A 21,956-nucleotide genomic window follows, 5' to 3' on the forward strand; every position below is an offset into this window, starting at 1 on the left:
AAATTCTTCTCATGAATAATAGTGGGAGCAAACTCAACAAAATAATTATCATGTGAGGCATAATCCAATTGAAAATTAAAATCATGATGACAAGTTTCATGGATATCATTATTCTTTATAGCATACAAGTCATAATCATCATAGATAGCAACTTTGTTCTCATAATCAATTGGAACCTCTTTCGGAATAGTGGAATCATTATTAAATAAAGTCATGACCTCTCCGAAACCACTTTAAAAAATATAATCATCATAAATAGGAGGCATGCTATCATCATAATAAATTTGCACATCAAAACTTGGGGGACTAAAAATATCATGTTCATCAAACATAGCATCCCCAAGCTTGTGGCTTTGCATATCATTAGCATCATGGATATTCAAGGAATTCATACTAACAACATTGCAATCATGCTCATCATTCAAATATTTAGTGCCAAACATTCTAATGCATTCTTCCTCTAGTACTTGAGCACAATTTTCCTTTCCATCATACTCACGAAAGATATTAAAAAGATGAAGCGTATGAGGCAAACTCAATTCCATTTTTTTTATAAACTAAACTAGTGCTAAAACAAGAAACAAAAAGATTCGATTGCAAGATCTAAAGATATACCATCAAGCGCTAACCTCCCCGGTAATGGCGCCAGAAAAGAGCTTGGTGTCTACAATACAACTTTCTTCTTGTAGACGTTGTTGGGCCTCCAAGTGCAGAGGTTTGTAGGACAGTAGCAAATTTCCCTCAAGTGGATGACCTAAGGTTTATCAATTCGTAGGAGGCGTAGGATGAAGATGGTCTCTCCCAAGCAACCCTGCAACCAAATAACGAAGAGTCTCTTGTGTCCCCAACACACCCAATACAATGGTAAATTTTATAGGTGCACTAATTCGGCGAAGAGATGGTGATACAAGTGGTATAAGAATGGTAGATAATAGTTTTGAAATCTGAAAAATATAAAAACAGCAAGGTAACTAATGATAAAAGTGAGCGTAAACGGTATTGCAATGCGTTGAAACAAGGCCTAGGGTTCATACTTTCACTAGTGCAAGTTCCCTCAACAATAATAACATAATTGGATCACATAACTATCCCTCAACATGCAACAAAGAGTCACTCCAAAGTCACTAATAGCAGAGAACAAACGAAGAGATTATGGTAGGGTGCGAAACCACCTCAAAGTTATTCTTTCCAATCAATCCGTTGGGCTATTCCTATAAGTGTCACAAACAGCCCTAGAGTCCGTACTAGAATAACACCTTAAGACACAAATCAACCAAAACCCTAATGTCACCTAGATACTCCAATGTCACCTCAAGTATCTATGGGTATGATTATACGATATGCATCACACAATCTCAGATTCATCTATTCAACCAACACATAGAACCTCAAAGAGTGCCCCAAAGTTTCTACCGGAGAATCACGACGAAAACATGTGCCAACCCCTATGCATAGGTTCATGGGCGGAACCCGCAAGTTGATCACCAAAACATACATCAAGTGAATCACGTGATATCCCATTGTCACCACAGATACGCACGGCAAGACATACATCAAGTGTTCTCAAATCTTTAAAGACTCAATACGATAAGATAACTTCAAAGGGGAAACTCAATCCATTACAAGAGAGTAGAGGGGGAGGAGAAACATAAGATCCAACTATAATAGCAAAGCTCGCGATACATCAAGATCGTGCCAAATCAAGAACACGAGAGAGAGAGAGAGAGATCAAACACATAGCTACTGGTACATACCCTCAGCTCCGAGGGAGAACTACTCCCTCCTCGTCATGGAGAGCACTGGGATGATGAAGATGGCCACCGGAGAGGGATTGCCCCCTCTCGCAGGGTGCCGGAACGGGTCTAGATTGTTTTTCGGTGGCTACGGAGGCTTCTGGTGGCGGAACTCCCGATCTATTGTGCTCCCTGATCGTTTTAGGGTATATGGAGATATATAGGCGGAAGAAGTACATCAGGGGGGTCACGAGGGGCCCACGTGGGTGGAGGGCGTGCCCAGGGGGGTGGGCGCACCCCCCTACCTCGTGGCTCCCTCGAAGCTTCCTTGATGTGGACTCCAAGTCTCCCGGGTTGCTTTCCTTCCAAAAGTAAGTTCCTGAAGGTTCAGGTCAATTGGACTCCGTTTGATTTTCCTTTTCTGCGATACTCTAAAACAAGGAAAAAACAGAAACTGGCATTGGGCTCTGGGTTAATAGGTTAGTCCCAAAAATAATATAAAAGTGTATAATAAAGCCCATAAACATCTAAAGTTGATAATGTAATAGCATGGAACAATCAAAAATTATAGATACGTTGGAGACGTATCAACTACCTTCTCTTTTTTAGGCCCTGTATACGGCTTCCCTTGTGTGCAAATTCTCGGCATGTAAATTAGCCTTGATGCCTATGGCATTATGTGTAATAGCACGTTTTGACGTATTAATCAAAATATATAGGAAATAGTTTATCTCCAACCCTTGTCCGGTATTGGCTTATTTTACCATCTGTATTCCCTCCTTGCTTCAGATTGCAACATATACTTTGGTCCGGCCTAAATGCCTAGGGCTCTACTCAGCCACGTGTATTTTCAAAAGTCCGAACTTTTCTGGGGTATACTTCGGTGACCGAATATTACATTATATGCATCAGCTCCGAATCATGTCTTTGGTCTATAGTTGGGTTGCCCGGCTCCTGTGGTTACCACCTTACGTTCCGCTAGTTCGGCTAAGGTAGTAAAGGTAGAACTACTGCAATCATGTTTCTGGTTCGTCCGGTCAAACACCTCAGTAGAGAAAGCTGAAAACTGACTGTCATGATATGGCGAGAGTTGGTCGGCGATTGGTGACTTACTACAAATCATTCATGATTTACTACGTGTTATACGAAGGGTTGGTCTTCACCCAGTCATGCGACAAAGGCATCCTAGTCCGGACGGCCGCTTACGCACTAGGGCAAGTACTTAGCCCCACTATCAAACTCCTATGGCTAAGTGAAAGTAATAAAATCGCATAGTCTGATTGCCTGGTTCGCTGCACAGACACCTCCTTTATGGACCAAGATGTTGAGTCAAGTGTGATCACGCGCTATACCGAACACCCCCGTAGCATCTACGTGGGGGCTGATGCCGATTACTGGCAAACTTTCAGAGTTAAAACGACCGCACAGGAGGAAAAATAACTCTAGATAAAGGCATAAAATATATTGCAAGCCTTGGTTCACAAAAGAAAGTTTTAACAGCCCTGATAAATTCACTCAAACATAACATCCTTTGAGCATTGGCCCTCTACTATTCGGGCACCCGCTAGGACATTTTCAAAGTACCTCTCCGGCTTGGTGGCGGTCCTTGTCTTCGGGTGGGCCGACGGTTGCGACATCGGTGGCCTTCATCTTCGCCCAGTGCATCTTGACACGGGCAAAGGCCATCTGCGCACCCTCTATGCACGCCGAGCGCTTCACAGCTTCAACTCGGGGCAGCGCATCGACGAGTCGCCTCACCAAGCCGAAGTAGCTGCTAGGAATGGGTTCGGCTGGCCAGAGACGTACTATGAGGTCCTTCATGGCCAAGCCGAACATCCTATGCAGCTCCGATAGTTGCTTCATCTGGTTGCTCAACAGCACCAGGTGCTCCGGTGCCAGGAACTGAGACTAGAACAGCTTCTCTGTCGAGTTCCCCTCCTGGGCTCGAAAGAACTGTGCGGCGTCGGCGGCACTCCTCGGCAGATCCGCAAAGGCATCTGTAGAACTCCACAGATGAGTGAGCAAGGCATATCCTTCACCCGCAAATATACTCTGCAAAAGAAAGGGCTTACCAGCCGCTATTTGTTCAGCCCACTGGATCTCTTCACGAGCACTCTGGGACTCGGTCTGTGCCTCTTTTGAGTCCTAGAGGGCCTTGGCAAGTTTGACCGCTTGGGCCGTCGTCTTCTCCTCCAAGGCCTCACACTTGCCGATGGCGTCCTTTAGTTCTTGCTCCACTTCGGCCACCCTCTCCTCGTGCCGGCGGCGGGTGACCTGTTCGGTCTTCAATTCCGCAGCCACTTTGTTAGCGGTTGCTCTATTCGCCTTCGCCTCCTCCTTGGCTTGGGAAAGGGCGCTCTTGAGGGTCTTGACCTCGGGGCCGCCAGCTACACTCATAATCACAGAGTAAGTGAATTCAACTTCGAATTTGCATATTACTTCAGATATATGATCAAACTCTTTAAAAGTACATGCATACCTTGTGTCTCATTGAACTGCTTGTTAATGTGGCCGATTTCATCATCGGCCAACTTCAGTTTCTGATTAAGCTCGGAAACTTCGGCGGCCTGGGAGGTCACCGCCAACAGGGAAGCCTGTTATAAAATAAAAAAGTATGTCACCTCTTCCGAATACTATGTGATCCTTTGTCCGGCTTTTTCAGCACCGGACAGAGTCTCAGGGGCTACTATCTACATATAGGTATATTTCCTTCATATGAAAAAGCGTCTAGAGCATTACGTCGCATACCTCGAAGCCTATTAGCAGGCTGGTGAAGGCTTCATTCAGCCCGCTCTTGACAGACTGAACCTTCTCTACCACCGCACCCATCAGGGTGCGGTGCTCCTCCACAATGGAAGCACGTCGCAGTGCTTCCACGAGAGTATTCGGTGCCTCTGGATTAGTGGAGGCCGCCGCCGAAGTTGATGCTCCCCCCTCCTCCAAAGGGGGTTGCTCGCCCGATTCTGGAGTCGTGTTGGTCTCCGGAATAATGTCCGGCTAGGGGTCGGCCTGGTGAGGGCCCCCATCCTTGGTCGCCATGGGGGTCACACCCCCCAGTTCTTCGGCAGCCGATGTATTACCCTCAGGCGCCGTCTCGCCAGCCTCGTCCACCTCTCCGCGGCCTGGAGAGGTCCTTCGGGACAACACCCCGGTATCATCTGCGATGATTGGCGAAGGGGCTCGCGGGGGCGTCTCGCTCTCTGCCATCTCTTGTGGTAGAGAACTCCCCTCAGATAGCGGAGGGTTGGGGAGGTCGTGAACAGGGCTGAAAGACACACAATATAATATGTTATATTATGAAAACATAGTGGACCGAAGACGTACAACAAATCCTTTAATACTTACGATTCGGCCAGGGGCTTCACCCTAGGAAGCCTCTTGGGGATGGGTTCAGCCTCTGAATTCGAACCATCCGAGAGGGCCATCTTCGCCCTCTTGGGCGCCTCCGCCTCCGGGTTTGTGGAGGCTGCCCTCTTCTTCTTCCTCCCCTTAAGAGGGGAGTCGCTTTCCGCTTCCTCCTCCTCTTCGTCTTCATCTCCTTCATGAGAGGAGAGGATTTCGGTCTCTCCGGACACTGCGTCCGAAGTACTCTTATGGCGGAGGCCGCCTTTGGCCTCCATGTGCTTCTTCTTCTTGGCCTTCTTAGCTGGCGCTTGATAGGGCGCCGGGGCCAGCATCTTCGTTAGCTGGGGTATGGCTGGATCTTCAGGCAGTGGTGTCGGACACTTAATCCGCTCCGCCTTTTCTATCCAGCCGTGTACAATGGATAGTAAATTCATTATGCCTAAGAAACTTATTGATCAAAAATGTATTTGGGAAAATCATACTTACCGGTGTGGCTGGATTTTTCGCTGTCAAGACCGATGTCTTCAGTCTTCTTCAGGCACGCTTTTTGGGCCTTGAACAACAGCTTCGAGATGTCTTCGTGTGTTGTGCTGAAGAAGCGATTCAGGGTCCGTGGATCTTCCAAATTGAACTCCCACATATGAGAGGGCCGGAGTTGGCAGAGAAGAATCCGGTGGAAGAGCGTCACCTGGATCACGTTCGTGAGACTGGTGTTCTTGCCAATCATGTTTTTGATGCGCTTCTGCAACATCAACACTTCCGTCGTGGATCCCCAGTCCAGACCCTTAACGGTCCATGAGGTGAGCCGCATAGGGAGTCCGGATCTGAACTCGGGAGTGGCCGCCCACTTGGCGTCGTGGGGTTCGGTGATGTAGAACCACTCCTGCTGCCACACCTTGACGGTCTCCACGAAGGCCCCCTTTGGCCAGACAGTGTTGGGGATCTTGCTCACCATGGCACCGCCGCAGTCCGCATGCTGCCCATCGACCACCTTCGGCTTCATATTGAAGACCTTGAGCCATAGGCCAAAGTGTGGGGATGCGGAGCAACGCCTCACACACGACGATGAACGCCAAGACGTGAAGAAAGTAATTTGGGGCTAGGTCACGGAAATCTAGCCCGTAGTAGAACATGAGGCCCCGGACAAAGGGATGAAGGGGAAATCCTAGACATCGGAGAAAGTGGGGGATGAATACAACCCTTTCGTTGGGCTCCGGAGTAGGGATGACTTGGTCCTTGACAGGGAGCCTGCACGCGATATTTGCAGACAGGTATCCTGCCTCTCGGAGCTCCTTGGCGTCCTTTTCGGTGACGGAGGAGGCCTCCCACTTACCCTTTGAACCAGATCCTGACATGGTTGGGAGGCTGGTGGCGGTGGGAAACATTGAAGCCTAGACGCTGGAGCTTGAGGATGGGAAAGCAGGAGAGGAAAGAAGGTGTGGGGAAAAAGAGGGATCTTTATCCTCTTATATAGGCAGTGAATATCAAACGCCCCCACAAGCCTTGAAATTCGCCTGTTTTCGAGGGGTCGTGCAAATGGCATGGTTGGATTACCCAAAACCGTATTGATGAGGATCCCGTAATGGGCGGGCATGATCTCTGTTTTGACAAGACGTGACAATAGAGGTTGTGCCTCGAAACACAAAGCGGGTGATGTAAAAACGGTTCAAAATATTAAGAGGTCGGACGTGATGTTTCACCGAAAAAGTTGTCAGTGGAAAGACACTATTTTGTTTGGTATCTTACCTTTGTGGCTAAGTGTTGCAACAATTATACAGAGTTGGATATAGTTCTTTTGTTCAAAAGATTGCTTTCTACTCGGGAGGAGGAACCCGCCTTGCAATGCCGAAGACAACCCGCGTGCCGAACATATCGTCATTGAAGACTAGTTCAGGGGCTACTGAGGGGGTCCTGGATTAGGGGGTCCTCGGGTGTCCGGGCTATGTGACATGGGCCGGACTGATGGGCCATGAAGGTACAAGGCAGAAGGCCTTCCCCCGTGTCCGGGTAGGACTCTCCTATGCGTGTATGGAAAGATCGGTGTCCGGATATGTAATTTCCTACCTTTGTAAACCGACTCTGTACAATCCCATGCCCCTCCCGTGTGTATATAAACGGGAGGGTTTAGTCCGTAGAGGCTATCAGAATTCATAGAGGCTAGACAGCTAGGGTTTAGCCATTACGATCTCGAGGTAGATCAACTCTTGTAAGCCCTATACTTATCAAATACAATCAAGCTAGACATAGGGTTTTACCTCCATTAAGAGGGCCCGAACCTGGGTAAACATCGTGTTCCCCTGTCCCTTGTTACCTTCGATCCTCAAACGGATAGTCTGGTACCCCTACCTGAGATCGGCCGGTTTTGACACCGATAGCGGGTGACGCAAAGCGATCAAGTATAGATCGAAAACTCCCAAAAAAACGCCGATCAAAACGACCGGCGAGAAAGCGAAAAAACCAGGAGCAAGGGCTCGGGTGTTGGAGATATGCCCTAGAGGCAATCATGTATGATGATATTTCCTATGTGTTTATGAATAAAGATAGTCCTTGGACATTATCAATGATGTGTACCAGCAAGTACGTGACTTGTTTGTGGGACTATGCATTGTATGATGACTGTCCTAAAAGGTCCCTGGTCGAAAGGGCTGTGTGGACGCGCAGCCAACTAGACTAGCATATGACACGGTCGATGGCTTGGTCTCACTAGCCATGGAGCATTGGATGCTAACCGGATAATATGGACTTGGAAGGATCTGGTCGGATTTACGTAGTCGAATCCGAGTCAAGATAAGGTCCGAGTCAGACAGACCCAACTATGAGACGCGGGGATATGTCATCTGTGAGTCTCTAGTACAACATATGTTCTATGTCCTAAGACCTGAACTGACGCATGTACTCGGGATGGTGACAGACTTGCTTTGGGCCGACCAAATGCTACTCCGTCACTGGGTAGTTACGAAGGTAGGTTTCAGGCTTGTCCAGACCCATCCTGCGAGACTTGGTCGAGCAAGATGGGATTTTCCCCTCCGACCAGGAGAGATATACTCTAGGCCCCTCGTGTGATCCGACCAGGATAAGCATGGCCATGCGACAAGGATTATGAGATAATCCAGATAGTTGTCAGCATCACTGGAACGAGAAAGAGGTTGGGCTAGCGCAAGGACGACAGACTCGCCTTGAGCTCGACAACGTATATCGTGTGGCAAAAGGAATGGAAGTATGATGTACAGGTTCGCTAACCAGCTTCATAGTCTGCTTGGTGTTCGGCATGCCTTGCTAGAGGCTGCTACCAACCATGCAGTTCGGAGTTGATCCGGACTGCGACCAAGCCGACTTGAACCTAAGGGGTCACGCGCTTAAGGGAAGGAACCTATGAGGTCGGATCCGAGGACACTGGTCGGATGTGATCCAAACTGTATTCTAATTGTGGCCGAGTAGACTTATGGGCTTTAGGGTCCGTGCGAGGCCCAAGTGTTGGGCCCGCAACAGACGCCTATATATATAGTGGAGGTGCCGCACACTCACATGGTTGATCGCTTCGGCGCTGTCACTAGGGTTTGCATGTGTTGCAAATAGACACCTCCACTCGCCGCCGGTTGTGTGATCGGACCTAGCAGTCCACCGCACGACATTCCTCCTGCACGCGCGGATACCGTTAGAGGCGGTGCACTTGCACCGCTCCGGCAAACCTGTACGTGGGAACCGATCACCGGTTGTACGAGGGAGATCGGACAAGGAGGAGACGATCCACGCGGACGCGCTGCCCCAACTCTTCTTCCGCTGCACGGCACTGCGCGTCTAGTGGTAACGAATTGTGATCCATCTCTCGTAGCATGTTCTTAGTTGTTCTGCGCGTAGGAAATTTTAATTTGCAGTCGACGCACCCTACCGTAGACTCCAACAGTGGTATCAGAGCCTCTGCTATAGGATTTGGATTCAGATCATATGCATATTAGATATGTGGAGGCAATAGATGAGATCTCTTGTCATTGATAAGAATGGTTGTGTGCACGGTTGATGAGATCAACTGCACATGGGGATCGATGTGGCTATGTTTTTTGTTGATTGGGATCGATGAGGTCGTGACACGACCTACCCCTACCGGTCGGTTATCCGCCATCGGGGTTAACAATGAAACGTAAATCCGAATCAGATTCGCGATGATCGATGAGATCGGTCAGATCAGAGAATTCAGCATGATCGGAGTTCAGATGTGATCCGTAATTTCCAAAAATGTGTGTGTAGCGCCTTGTATTTCGTACACGATCACTCAAACCGGTAGAATGCGATTCTATGCATAACTTTATTTTGCAGGGTTTGATGTGAATAGTATGGCTCATGTGTATGTGATGCATGTGTGTAAATTATACATGACCTGCGTATCATGTTTGTCAGCCGGCAGGAGCCAAAGTGTTGTCATTATATTGTATAACGACCTGCGTGTCGACTTGTGACTCTATGTAAAATTCATTACTAGATGTAGTAGTTGGATAATAGAGATCAGGTTGGTGGCTTGGCGTCCCGGCGTGACAAACAAGATGGAGTTCCTAGATGGTCATCGGAGTCGGAGCCAACCTGGAAGAACATCCATGAAGGAGCCATACTATTTCACATTATGTGATTGTTATGCTTCCTTGTTTTCTATGCATGTTAGAATGGCAGAAAGATCCCTCATGAATATCAAGCGAATTGCCATCCCCGATGTTGCACCTTCACACGTCAAGTACGTCTAGTAGTGGGCTGATAAAATTGGGGTGCTGCTAGGTGTCCTTGAACTGAAGGGTTCGTGTTGGACATGGACATGCACTGGATTAGGTTGACTTGACAAGGCTATCAAAACGGTTTTGGACCTTGTGGCAAAAGAGGTCGGGAGCCGGGGTATGAGATACCTACCCGATCGACAAGAGTCGTATAGAGATACGATTAGCAAGGAGTTGCTTACCGGATAGGCATGTTGTCTAGCAGTGATGCTAAAGCTCACTATTCACATGTGCTAGTTGGATCCTGAATCACTGAGAGTTTGCGAAGGGATGCTGACTTCAGTGGGAGTATTTATGTTTAAGGCTAGAATTACTCTACATAAACACATTGCTTAGTGATTGCATATTTTTCTGTTGTAGATAAATGGCACCATCTGCTCAACCCAACTTTGCATTGAAATCAATTCTGGAAAAGGATAAACTGAATGGAACAAACTTTACTACCTGGTATAGAAATTTGAGAATTGTTCTCAAGCATGATAAAAAGGAACATGTTCTAGAGGATCCGCTTCCAGAGGAACCTGCCGATAATGCTAGTACCACAACCAAGAATGCCTACCAGAAACTCGTTAATGAATCAGACGAGATCAGCTGCCTCATGCTGGCTTGTATGGAGCTCGATTTGCAGCAACATTTCAAAGACGTTGGGGCTTTCGATATGATCGAGAGTCTCAAGAGCATGTTTCAGGTGCAGTCTAGGACCGAAAGGTTCAATGTCTGACGATCCTTGTTGGATTGTAAGCTGAAGGAAGGTGATCCACTGAGCCCGCATGTGATCAAGATGATCGGATATGTGCAAGCTTTGGATAGGTTGGGCTTCCCGCTCTTGGATGAGCTGGCTACTGATGTAGTTCTGGGTTCTCTTCCGCCCAGCTATGGGACGTTCATCTCGAACTATCATATGCATGGCATGGATAAGAAGCTCACTGAATTGCATGGGATGCTCAAAGTGGCAGAGCAGGATATTAAGAAAGGCACGCATCAAGTGTTGATGGTGCAGAAATCGGCTAAGTTCAAGAAGAGTTGGTCTAAGAAGAAGGCTAAGGCAAAGGGCACGGAGATGGTAACCTCCGCCACTGCGCCGAAGTCTGGACCGGACTCAAAGACCATTTGCTATCATTGCAAGGAAACTGGTCACTGGAAGAGGAACTGTAGCAAGTGGCTTGCAGAGCATGGCAAGAAGGCCGGGAATGCTGCTTCAGGCAAAGGTACACTTGTTGCATATGTTATAGACGTTTACCTTGCTGACATACCTAGTAGCTCTTGGGTATTTGATACCGGATCGGTTGTTCATATTTGCAACTCGATGTAGGGGCTGGTAAGAACTAGGTGTGTGGCACAAGGGGACATTGACATCAGGGTCGGCAACAAAGCAAGAGTTGCTGCGTTGGAGGTCGGCATGATGCAGCTCCAGCTTCCTTCTGGATTTATTTTGGAATTGAATAATTGTTATTACATTCCTGCACTTAGTCGGAACATTATTTCTGCCTCATGCTTGATGAGTCAGGGTTATGAATTCAATTTAAAGAACAATGGTTGTTCGATTTATTTGAATGGTATGTTCCATGGCTATGCACCCATTGTTGATGGGTTATTTATATTGAATCTAGAACGGGAACCGGTCTATAACGTGAATGTCAAGAGGCATAAGCCCAATGAGATAAATCCGACATACTTCTGGCATTGCTGGCTTGGACACATTAGTCTGAAACGCATGAAGAAGCTCCATGATGATGGACTCCTAACTTCGACTGACTTTGGGTTGTTTGAGACATGCGAATCATGCTTGCTTGGCAAGATGACTAAGTCTCCTTTCGCAAAGAGTTGTGAGAGGGCATTCGAGCTGTTGGAACTGATACACAGTGATGTGTGTGGACCAATGAGCACAACTGCCAGAGGTGGCTATCAGTACTTCGTGACTTTTACCGACGACTTGAGTAGATACGGATATATCTATTTGATGAGGCACAAGTCAGAGACTTTTGAAAAGTTCAAAGAGTTACAAAACGAGGTGGAGAATCAGCTCGGCAAGACTATAAAATTTCTACGATCTGATCATGGAGGTGAGTACATGAGCCAGGAGTTTGATAATCACCTGAAAAGTAGAGGTATAGTACCTCAGCTCACACCTCCGGGTACGCCACAGAGAAATGGTGTATCAGAATGGAGGAATCACACCTTGTTGGACATGGTTCGATCTATGATGAGCAAGTCGGATTTACCCTTGTCATTCTGGGGATACGCTCTAGAAACTGTAGCTTTCACACTTAACAGGGTACCATCAAAATCCGTAGACAAGACACCACATGAGATGTGGACCGGGAAGAGTCCCAGTTTGTCTTTTCTAAAGATTTGGGGTTGTGAAGCATTTGTCAAGAAACTTATGTCAGACAAGCTTACACCCAAGTCGGATAAATGCATATTCGTGGGATATCCGAGGGAAACCTTGGCATATAACTTCTACATCCGGGAAGAGAACAAAGTGTTTGCTGCTCGGAATGGGGTTTTCCTTGAGAAAGAGTTTCTCAGTTGGGAGGCCAGTGGGAGGACGGTCCGACTCGAAGAAATTCGAGGACCACTCGGGGACGGCTTGGCTGGTGATGAGATTATATCGGAGTCAGTCAGGGAACCCGTAGTGGAAGCGGCACCGGAACCACGAAGGTCGGAAAGATTGCGCAGAGTGCGTGATGTATTGTTGCTAGAAAGCGACGAGCCGGCCACATATGCGGAAGCGATGGTGATCCCATATTCCGAGGCATGGATGGAGGCCATGAGATCCGAGTTAAAGTCCATGGATGAGAATCAAGTTTGGGACTTGGTTGATCCGCCGCCTGGCATAACGCAAGGTAGTCAGAGTCGGGATTCGGAGTCGGATCGATTTTCCTTAGACAAAATCGAGTCGTAGTATCGAGTCGTGGAATCGAGGATTCTACTAGATTTACTCAAATAAGATATTTTGTATCCACGGAAGAAATTCATATGGGTTCTATAGAGTTTCGACACTAAATATAGAGCAAAGGCGTACACATCAATGCTAGTTCTACTCCACTTCTTTTTATGGCTAACCTACTATTAGCTTAGATGTATGTAACATATATGAGAGGCAAATATATAGAACATTGAAATCTTCGACGCACGAAATTTACTTACGAGTTTTTTAGAATACGTGAATAGCCGATCACTTGTATATCCACCCTGTAGTGCTTAACCTTGAAGGGTCTTGCTCTCCTTCTCTGATTAATCTTGATGCATCCTCCTTCCCACACAAATTCCATTTGTTGACAAGTATGATCCTCAATTTTGATCTAGCTTTTGAGAGCCAGATCAAAGGTGTCGGCGCCTGAGCCTTTGGGCTTGTGAGGGGAATAAAGGGCCATGAGGCATGTGAAAATGGTTTGGATGATGGCATACTATTCTGCTACAACTAAACAAACGGCTTAGATAAATTAGTAGGATCGGACATAGTCCATACCATAGTCGGGATTCTACAGTTTTGTACATGATTCTATGATTTGGATCGCGACTCAACATGGATTCTACCTGATCCGGATTCATAGTGGGACTTGGATCGACATGGTTCCGTAGGGTCGTGAAGTCGTAGGATTCTAGGAGTCGAATCGGGATTCTGACTACCTTGGCGTAACGGCCATTGGTTGCAAATGGGTCTTTAAGAAGAAAACCAATGTGGATGAAAATGTTCAGATCCACAAAGCTCGACTTGTCGCTAAGGGTTATGGACAAGTTCAATGAATTGACTACGACGAGACTTACTCGCCGGTAGCGATGTTGAAGTCGGTGAGGATCGTACTAGCTATAGCTGCATATTTTGATTACGAGATATGGCAGATGGATGTCAATATGGCTTTCCTTCACGGAAATTTAACCGAGGACGTGTATATGATACAGCTCGAGGGTTTTGTCGATCCGACTAGCACTAGTAAGGTATGCAAGCTCAAGAGATCCATTTATGGGTTGAGGCAAGCATCTCGGAGCTGGAACATTCGTTTTGATGAGGTCATCACTGGTTTCGGCTTCATCAAAAGTGAAGAGGACTCTTGTTTATACAAGAAGTTAAGTGGGAGCTCGATAGTGTTTTTGATCTTGTATGTGGATGACATACTACTGATCGGAAATGATATTTCGATGCTGAACTCGGTCAAGGAGTCATTGAATGGCAAGTTTTCGATGAAGGACCCTGGTGAGGCAATGTACATTTTAGGCATTAAGATCTATAGAGATAGATCAAGGAGGCAGCTCGGCTTAAGCCAAAGCACGTACATAGATAAAGTGTTGAAGCGGTTCAACATGAGTGAGGCAAAGAAAGGGTTCTTGCCACTCTCACATGGTATAAGGCTAAGCAAGACTCAGAGTCCTTCGACATCTGATGAGCGAAGCAGGATGAGTAGGATTCCATATGCCTCGGCAATCGGATCCATCATGTATGCCATGATATGTACGCGGCCCGATGTCGCTTTTGCAATAAGCTTAACAAGTAGATACCAGGGCAACCCAGGTGAGAGTCACTAGGCAGCGGTAAAGACTATTTTGAAGTACCTGAAAAGGACTAAAGAGATGTTCCTAGTTTATGGAGGTGAGGAAGAGCTCGTCGTAAGGGGTTACGCCGATGCTAGTTTCCAAACTGACAGAGATGATTGTCGATCACAGTCCGGATTTGTGTACGTCATGAACGGAGGAGCAGTGAGCTGGATGAGTTCCAAGCAAGATACGGTGGCCGATTCTACTACAGAAGCCAAATACATTGCGGCTTGTGAAGCTTCAAAGGAAGGTGTTTGGATCCGGAACTTTCTGTATGATCTTGGTATTTCCCAACCTCGGTAAAACCATTGGACCTTTATTATGATAATTCTGGTGCCATCGCACAAGCCAAGGAGCCGAGGAATCACCACAAGGTCAGACACATAGATCGGAAATATCACCTGATACAAACGATCGTAAAGAGTGGTGATGTAGAGTTATGCAAAATTCACACGGATGCAAATGTTGCGGATTCGTTGACTAAGCCGCTTCCACAACCCAAGCATGAGGGGCAGGTTAGAGCTATGGGCATTCGATGTCTATTTGATTGACTCTAGTGCAAGTGGGAGATTGTTGGAGATATGCCCTAGAGGCAATCATGTATGATGATATTTTCTATGTGTTTATGAATAAAGATAGTCCTTAGACATTATCAATGATGTGTATCAGCAAGTACGTGACTTGTTTGTGGGACTATGCATTGTATGATGACTGTCCTAAAAGGTCCCTAGTCGAAAGGGCTGTGTGGACGCGCAACCAACTAGACTAGCATATGACACGGTCGATGGCTTGGTCTCACTAGCCATGGAGCATTGGATGCTAACCAGATAATATGGACTTGGAAGGATCTGGTCGGATTCGATGTAGTCGGATCCGAGTCGAGATAAGGTCCGAGTCGGACAGACCCAACTATGAGACGTAGCGATATGTCATCTGTGAGTCTCTAGTGCAGCGTATGTTCTATGTCCTAAGACCTGAGCTGATGCATGTACTCGGGATGGTGACAGACTTGCTTTGGGCCGACCAAATGCTACTCCGTGACTGGGTAGTTACAAAGGTAGGTTTCAGACTTGTCTAGACCCATGCTGCGAGACATGGTCGAGCAAGATGGGATCTGCCCCTCCGACCGGGAGAGATATACTCTGGGCCCCTCGTGTGATCCGACCAGGATAAGCATGGCCATGCGACAAGGATTATGAGATAATCCGGATAGTGGTCGGCATCACTGGAACGAGAAAGAGGTTGGGCTAGCACAAGGATGACAGACTCGCCTTGAGCTCGACAACATATATCGTGTGGCAAAAGGAATGGAAGTATGATGTACAGGTTCGCTAACCAGCTTCATAGTCTGCTTGGTGTTCGGCATGCCTTGCTAGAGGCCGCTACCAACCATGCAGTTCGGAGTTGATCCGAACTGCGACCAAGCCGACTTGAACCTAAAGGGTCGCGCACTTAAGGGAAGGAACCTACGAGGTCGGATCCGAGGACACTGGTCGGATGTGATCCGAACTGTATTTGGATTGTGGCCGAGTAGACTTATGGGCTTTAGGGTCCGTGCGAGGCCCAAGTGTTGAGCCCGCGACGGACGCCTATATATATAGTGGAGGTGCCGCACACTCACGCGGTTGATCGCTTCGGCGCTGTCACTAGGGTTTGCATGTGTTGCGAATAGACACCTCCACTAGCCGCCGGTTGTGTGATCGGACCTAGCAGTCCGCCGCACAACATTCCTCCTGCACGCGCGGATACCGTTAGAGGCGGTGCACTTGCGCCGCTCCGGCGAACCTGTACATGGGAACCGATCACTAGTTGTACGAGGGAGATTGGACGAGGAGGAAACGATCCACGCGGACGCGTCGCCCCAACTCTTCTTCCGCTGCACGGCACTGCGTGTCTAGTGGTAACAAACTGTGATCCATCTCCCGTAGCATGTTCTTGGTTGTTCTGCGCGTAGGAAATTTTAATTTGCAGTCGATGCACCCTACCATAGACTCCAACATCGGGAAAAAAGACTCTAGGGCAGATGGTCAACATGACCGGCGGATGAACCCTAGGTACGGGCGACGTGGCCCCAGGCGGCGGTCATGGAGGCTGACCGCCCCAGGGGCGGCGCACCGGTGCGAAAACGGCGGCGACTAGGGTTTGAATCAGTTAGGCTGATACCATGTTAGAAGGGAGTGAGAGAGATTTGGTGGATTGTTTATTGTATTTCTTGAGCCTCATGGGCATATATATATATATATATATATATATATATATATATGAACACTATTCTGATCACGGGATCAGAATAATATTCTGATCACAACCTGACCTGCCCCGCTAGTAGTACGTTGAACTTTCCTGTGAACTAGTTTGAACTTCTGCCAACATTGCCGAAATTGGGCTTGCCATGTACCGTTGGAAAGCTATGGACATCAGTATCATGACCCAACTTAAATTTTTGGCAAAATATAAGTGGTTTAAGAGCAGTTTTGAAAACCGTTTTTTCTTTGCAGAAAAAACATGAATCGTATTTTCGATCGCATTTCTAAACCGTTTATCGGAATGAGGCATATAATATGGCGTTGGAAAGCTTCTGCAAAACCGCTCCTTCCACATGTTGAAAGTTTTCTCTAATTCCCTATGGTTAAAGTGTAATTTGAAAAAACGTAAAATTTTGTAAACCGAACAGCTGAGTTAGTTTTTTCGATGTCATTTCTAAACGGCTAATCCAATGGAGGCATATGATACGGCGTTGGAAAGCTTATGAAAACGCGCTACTTTTTCATCTTGAAAGTTTTCTTCTAATTTTGTATGGTTTAAGAGTAATTTAGAAAATGGTCCAAGTCCTACCGAGTTCGTATTTTCGAGCTAATTTTTTAACCGTTCGTCCGAATGCAGCAAATGATATGGCGTTGGAAAGCTTCAACAAGTGCGAAACTTTTTGGTATGTATTGTTTCACCCAATTCTTTACGGTTTTAAGCCAGTTTCAAAAATGGCGAAAAATGTATTTTCGCCGTAATTTCTACAAACTTTATCGAAATGGGGCAAATAATATACCGCTGAAAAGCTATGGAAAATGCGACACTTTTTCATGTTGATGGTTTTCTCTGATTCCTAGCCGTTTTCAAGTAATTTCGAAAACGGCGGGATCATGCGTTCTGCCTATATCGCGAAACAGATTCTTCAAAAATGCACCGCGTGAAGAACCTGAACTTCTCGACGCGTGTACCTGAACTTCACTCTGTTTTTCACGTGATTTTTTTGCTCGTAGGTCTCCATCCACTGCTCGTAACTCTCCATCCACTCACCGAAATTGAGCAAGTGATATACCAGTGGAAAGGTGCTGTAAGCACTTAACTTTCCCGTGTTGATCGTTTTTTCATATTCGCGACAATTTTAAAAGTTTTTCATCTGAAATTCATCCATTGTAGTAATTGAACTTCCTGCTGTTTTCAGTTGAACTTCTGTGATGTATTTTCGTTTGTAATTTTCTCATCCATCGTCAGTGTTACACAAATGATATTCCTTTTGTACAAACCCCTCTCACAATAATTTTTTTAACTTTCTCCGACCGAGGACTTGAAACTTATACAAATGATATTCCTGTAGTTTTTAGGTAAATTAGAAAATGGCGAGATCATGATTTTTGCGTTCATCACGAACGGAAATGCACTGCGTGAAGTAGTTGAACTTCACGGGCATGTCTGTTTGAACCTCACTCTATTTTTGACGTGCTGTTTTTTGCACTGTGTGAAGTAGTTGAACTTCTGGGGCATGTCTGTTTGAACTTCACTCTGTTTTACTTTATTGTATTTTTATTATACGGAACACACACCATGCAGTACGTGAACTTCTGGTTATTATCATTTTGAACTTCTCTCTGGTTTGAGAGAATTATTTTAAAACCGAAAAAACAACATATTTTTTACGTATTTTGGACATCTAAATACACGGTGAACCTCTCTCACAAGAATTTTTTGAACTTTTCTTCGCCAAGCACTTGAACTTCTAGCAACCATTTTTTCATTTATGAGTTGTTTTTAAAAATGCAAAAAATGGCGTTGTGTTTTTTATTTTTTGAACAGGTAAATCCTAGGTTTTAATAAACTCCGAACTTCTGTGTTATTTCAATTTGAACTTCACCTTTTTATATTTTGATTAAATCATGGAAATACATGGTGAACCTCTCTCGCAAGAATTTTTAAACTTCCCCGGACAGAGCACTTGAACTTCTGTCAACAAAATTTTTAAGCCTTTATTTTTCTATACTTCTATTCTCACCTGAAATGCATTGCTTGCAGTATTTGAACTTCTCACTGTTTTCACTACGAACTTCTGTCACATTTTTGGTGTATGTCGAATTACATACAATTGAAGGTCCGACGTCATTTTTTGTCATTTTTAAAACATATAATTGGAGGTCGGACATGCCGCGATATAAATTATGAACCATGCACGGGGGTGCACGTAGACTTTTTGCAACAAATCTGAGTTTTTTATATTCTTCGAACTTCTATGTTATTTCGAATTGAACTTCTTAATCTTATTCTTACAAAATATATGTTTTTAAATAAACATCAAACACTTTTTTTAAATTGAACCTCATACTTTTTTTCCTAGAAATGGAAAGAATTTGAGTTTTCTGTAAACATCAAACTACTCTTTTTATTTTAATTTGAACTTCTTTAATTTTATTCTTTAGTAACAAAGGAAACCTATGTTTTTTTATAAATATTGAACTTGTTTTTTTATAATTTGAACTTCTTGGTTTATTTGAAATACTTTATTTTTCCATTTTTTTAAACCGTAAAACAATGTTCTTTTTATAAAAAACATAAGCATCAAAGTCATGTGTTATGTTATTTTGAACTTCTTGCTTTTCTTTAGATATAAAAAATTCTAATTTTCTTATAAACATTGACCCTGCTATGTATCTTAAATTTGAACTTCTTGGTTTAGTTTCAGAGACGGAAAAAATTGTCTATTGTTTTGTCTTTTAACTTGTAGGCTTTTCGGGGTTTTGTGAACTTCTAGAGTTTATTTTTGTGCAAAAGTTACACACACACACACACACAGAGACATAATAGAACAACACCCACACACTGATGCTCACATGTTGTTCCCCCCTTCTTTTAGTATACACATTGAACGACCCCTAGTAGCTAGGATGAACTTCTCTCTTTCTGCCCGAGAGAAACACACGTACGCAAGAGAACATTTATGTATCTGGGAGCACCCATTTTTTGACAGTGATGGAGTGTGTTGCATCCACCGCTCGGCCGACGGAACAACCAATATCTTCAGGTTCCATTTTTTCAAAATGCGTGTCTTGAAGAAATATTAAAGGCAGAGGATTGACCGCGATGATGGCCAGAAGCCGTGGGTCAAGCATGGCCACAACGGGGGTGGGAGGGCTTGTTCATAAATAACAAAGTGCCATTTTTTATTTAGAAACGATGAAAATCCTTTTTTATGATTTTTGAACGGCTCTATTTTTAGAATTTGAACTTCTTGTTTTTTTAGAAACGGTGAAATATTCACTTCAAAGTGCATTGTTATCTTTTGAACTTCTGTATTTTTCTGTTTGAACTTCTTATGATCTCCCCGTTAGCAGATTTGGATTTTTCTATTTTTTATAGATCAAACTACTACGTTATTTAAATTTTTGAACTTCTTGTTTCCATTCTTTAATAACAAGAAAAATCCAAGTTTCCTATAATCATTGAATAGCTCCATCTTGTTAATTTGGACTTCTTGTTTTGCTATTTTTAATTTGAAGTTCCTGTTTTTAAGAAGCAAGGTCGTTCAATTTTTCTATAAACATTGAACTCCTTGATTATTATATTTTGAACTTCTTGGTTGAAAATCTTTTTGACACGTGAAAAATCACAATTTTTAAATAGACATCAAATTCTTCTTTTTTTACTTGAACTTCTTGGTCTTTATTTTAAGAATATGAGAATTTTCATGGATAACATTTTTTCATTATTACATTTTTTAACTAATTGCTTATCTCATATATGAGACCTTTTTTCCTTTTTACATATGAATAAAATAGAAGGACACACCCATCACACAACCACACACAGAAACACGCGCGCGGGCACACGCACACACAACTACCACATACTTTTGACGTAGAAACCATCTTTCCTACAACCATAAATACATAACATCATACTAGTTTTAACGACCATATACTAGCTTGATCGATGGCCTCAATATTGTGAAAGGAACATCTAAATTCTCGGCTCACTTCCCTGAAAAACACACATCATTTGTCATTGTTTCTTGCTCTTTTTTATCAAGTTTAAGCATTGACTGAAATTCCAAATTCAGTGGTGGAGCTATGCAATGACATGCACCAAAAACATGCACACAAATTCAGAGAGGTCAGAAGCTATGAAGTACAAGTATACGAGTACATGTGTATCCGTGTATCTGCGGTTGATTGTGTGGAAGAGGTGCTCACGGACAGACAAAGTCAACGCTCGACGGATGCATGGCCGTCACAGTTCTGACAGAGGCAGAATGGATACAGGCCAGGTCCGGGCAACCGTCCTGATGTGCCTTGTGCCCTGCTGCTGACCTTCAACAGGAAATAACAAAGAACTTGAGTCGCGGTGTATCAAGCATCATGTGTTCGATTTTTAGAGCATCCTTGCTTGTAAGGTGGAGTACTAATCAAATATCAAAGGGAACTTAATATTTGGAAATATAATTCTAAGTATCCGTAGGGAGAACTCAACTAGGACTGCTCATCCAGCCAGACCATTCCTTCCTTTTCATAATTTTTCATACAGAAAAAAATAAGAAATAGATGCCATGACCTCTGCTCAGTGTGGACCGAAGGAAATTACTCTAGCATCTGCAGGAACAAGTAACTGAATTACCCTATGCTACTGACGGACTGTCGGGAGGATATGTTTTAGTGCGTATGACCATTTTTGCATCTCCATCCAGCCGCAATTGACGCTGCGACCGCCAGCGATGGGAAATTTGAGCGGATGCGTCAGGAGGGTTGCAGGCAGCGGTGGTGCGTAGGCATAAACATGTACGTACATTTATAATGGAAAGTGAATCACTGTATGAACAACATTCTTCTGAATTTATATGCAAGAACTATCTGAAGTTTTCTTCCTCTGTTGTACCTGAACTTCAATTCCAAGAAAATGGAAAGTGGTCACCGGCGAGTAAAGGGCGGTGAAGGATCTTGCCAGATCCGACGACCCCCGACGTGCTCCGGGAGGTGGTGCGGCGATGTCTCCCGATCTGTTGGAGGCGGGGTGTGGTGTGTCGCCGGTTGGGGTCGGGGTTGCAACGCGTCTGTGGCTAGGGCCGGGCCGGACGCGGAGGCGCCTGCTTGGGGATGGGCGGTGGCGGTGTCACTGGCTGAGGGAGGAGCGGCGGCGGGGTCGCCTGGTGGTGGTGGGTGCCGCGTTTGGCTCGGGGAAGCTGGGGGCGCGGTGGAGGCAGGTCGGTGGCACAATGGAGGAAGCCTGGCGGCGCAGTGGAGGGAGGTCGGCGATGCTATGGAGGGGAGAGAGTCAAGGGGAAGGGGATGGATCGAGGGGGCAGGAGATGCGTCTGGGTCGA

Source organism: Triticum dicoccoides, chromosome 1A (genome assembly GCF_002162155.2).
Source record: "Triticum dicoccoides isolate Atlit2015 ecotype Zavitan chromosome 1A, WEW_v2.0, whole genome shotgun sequence".
NCBI lineage: Eukaryota > Viridiplantae > Streptophyta > Magnoliopsida > Poales > Poaceae > Triticum > Triticum dicoccoides.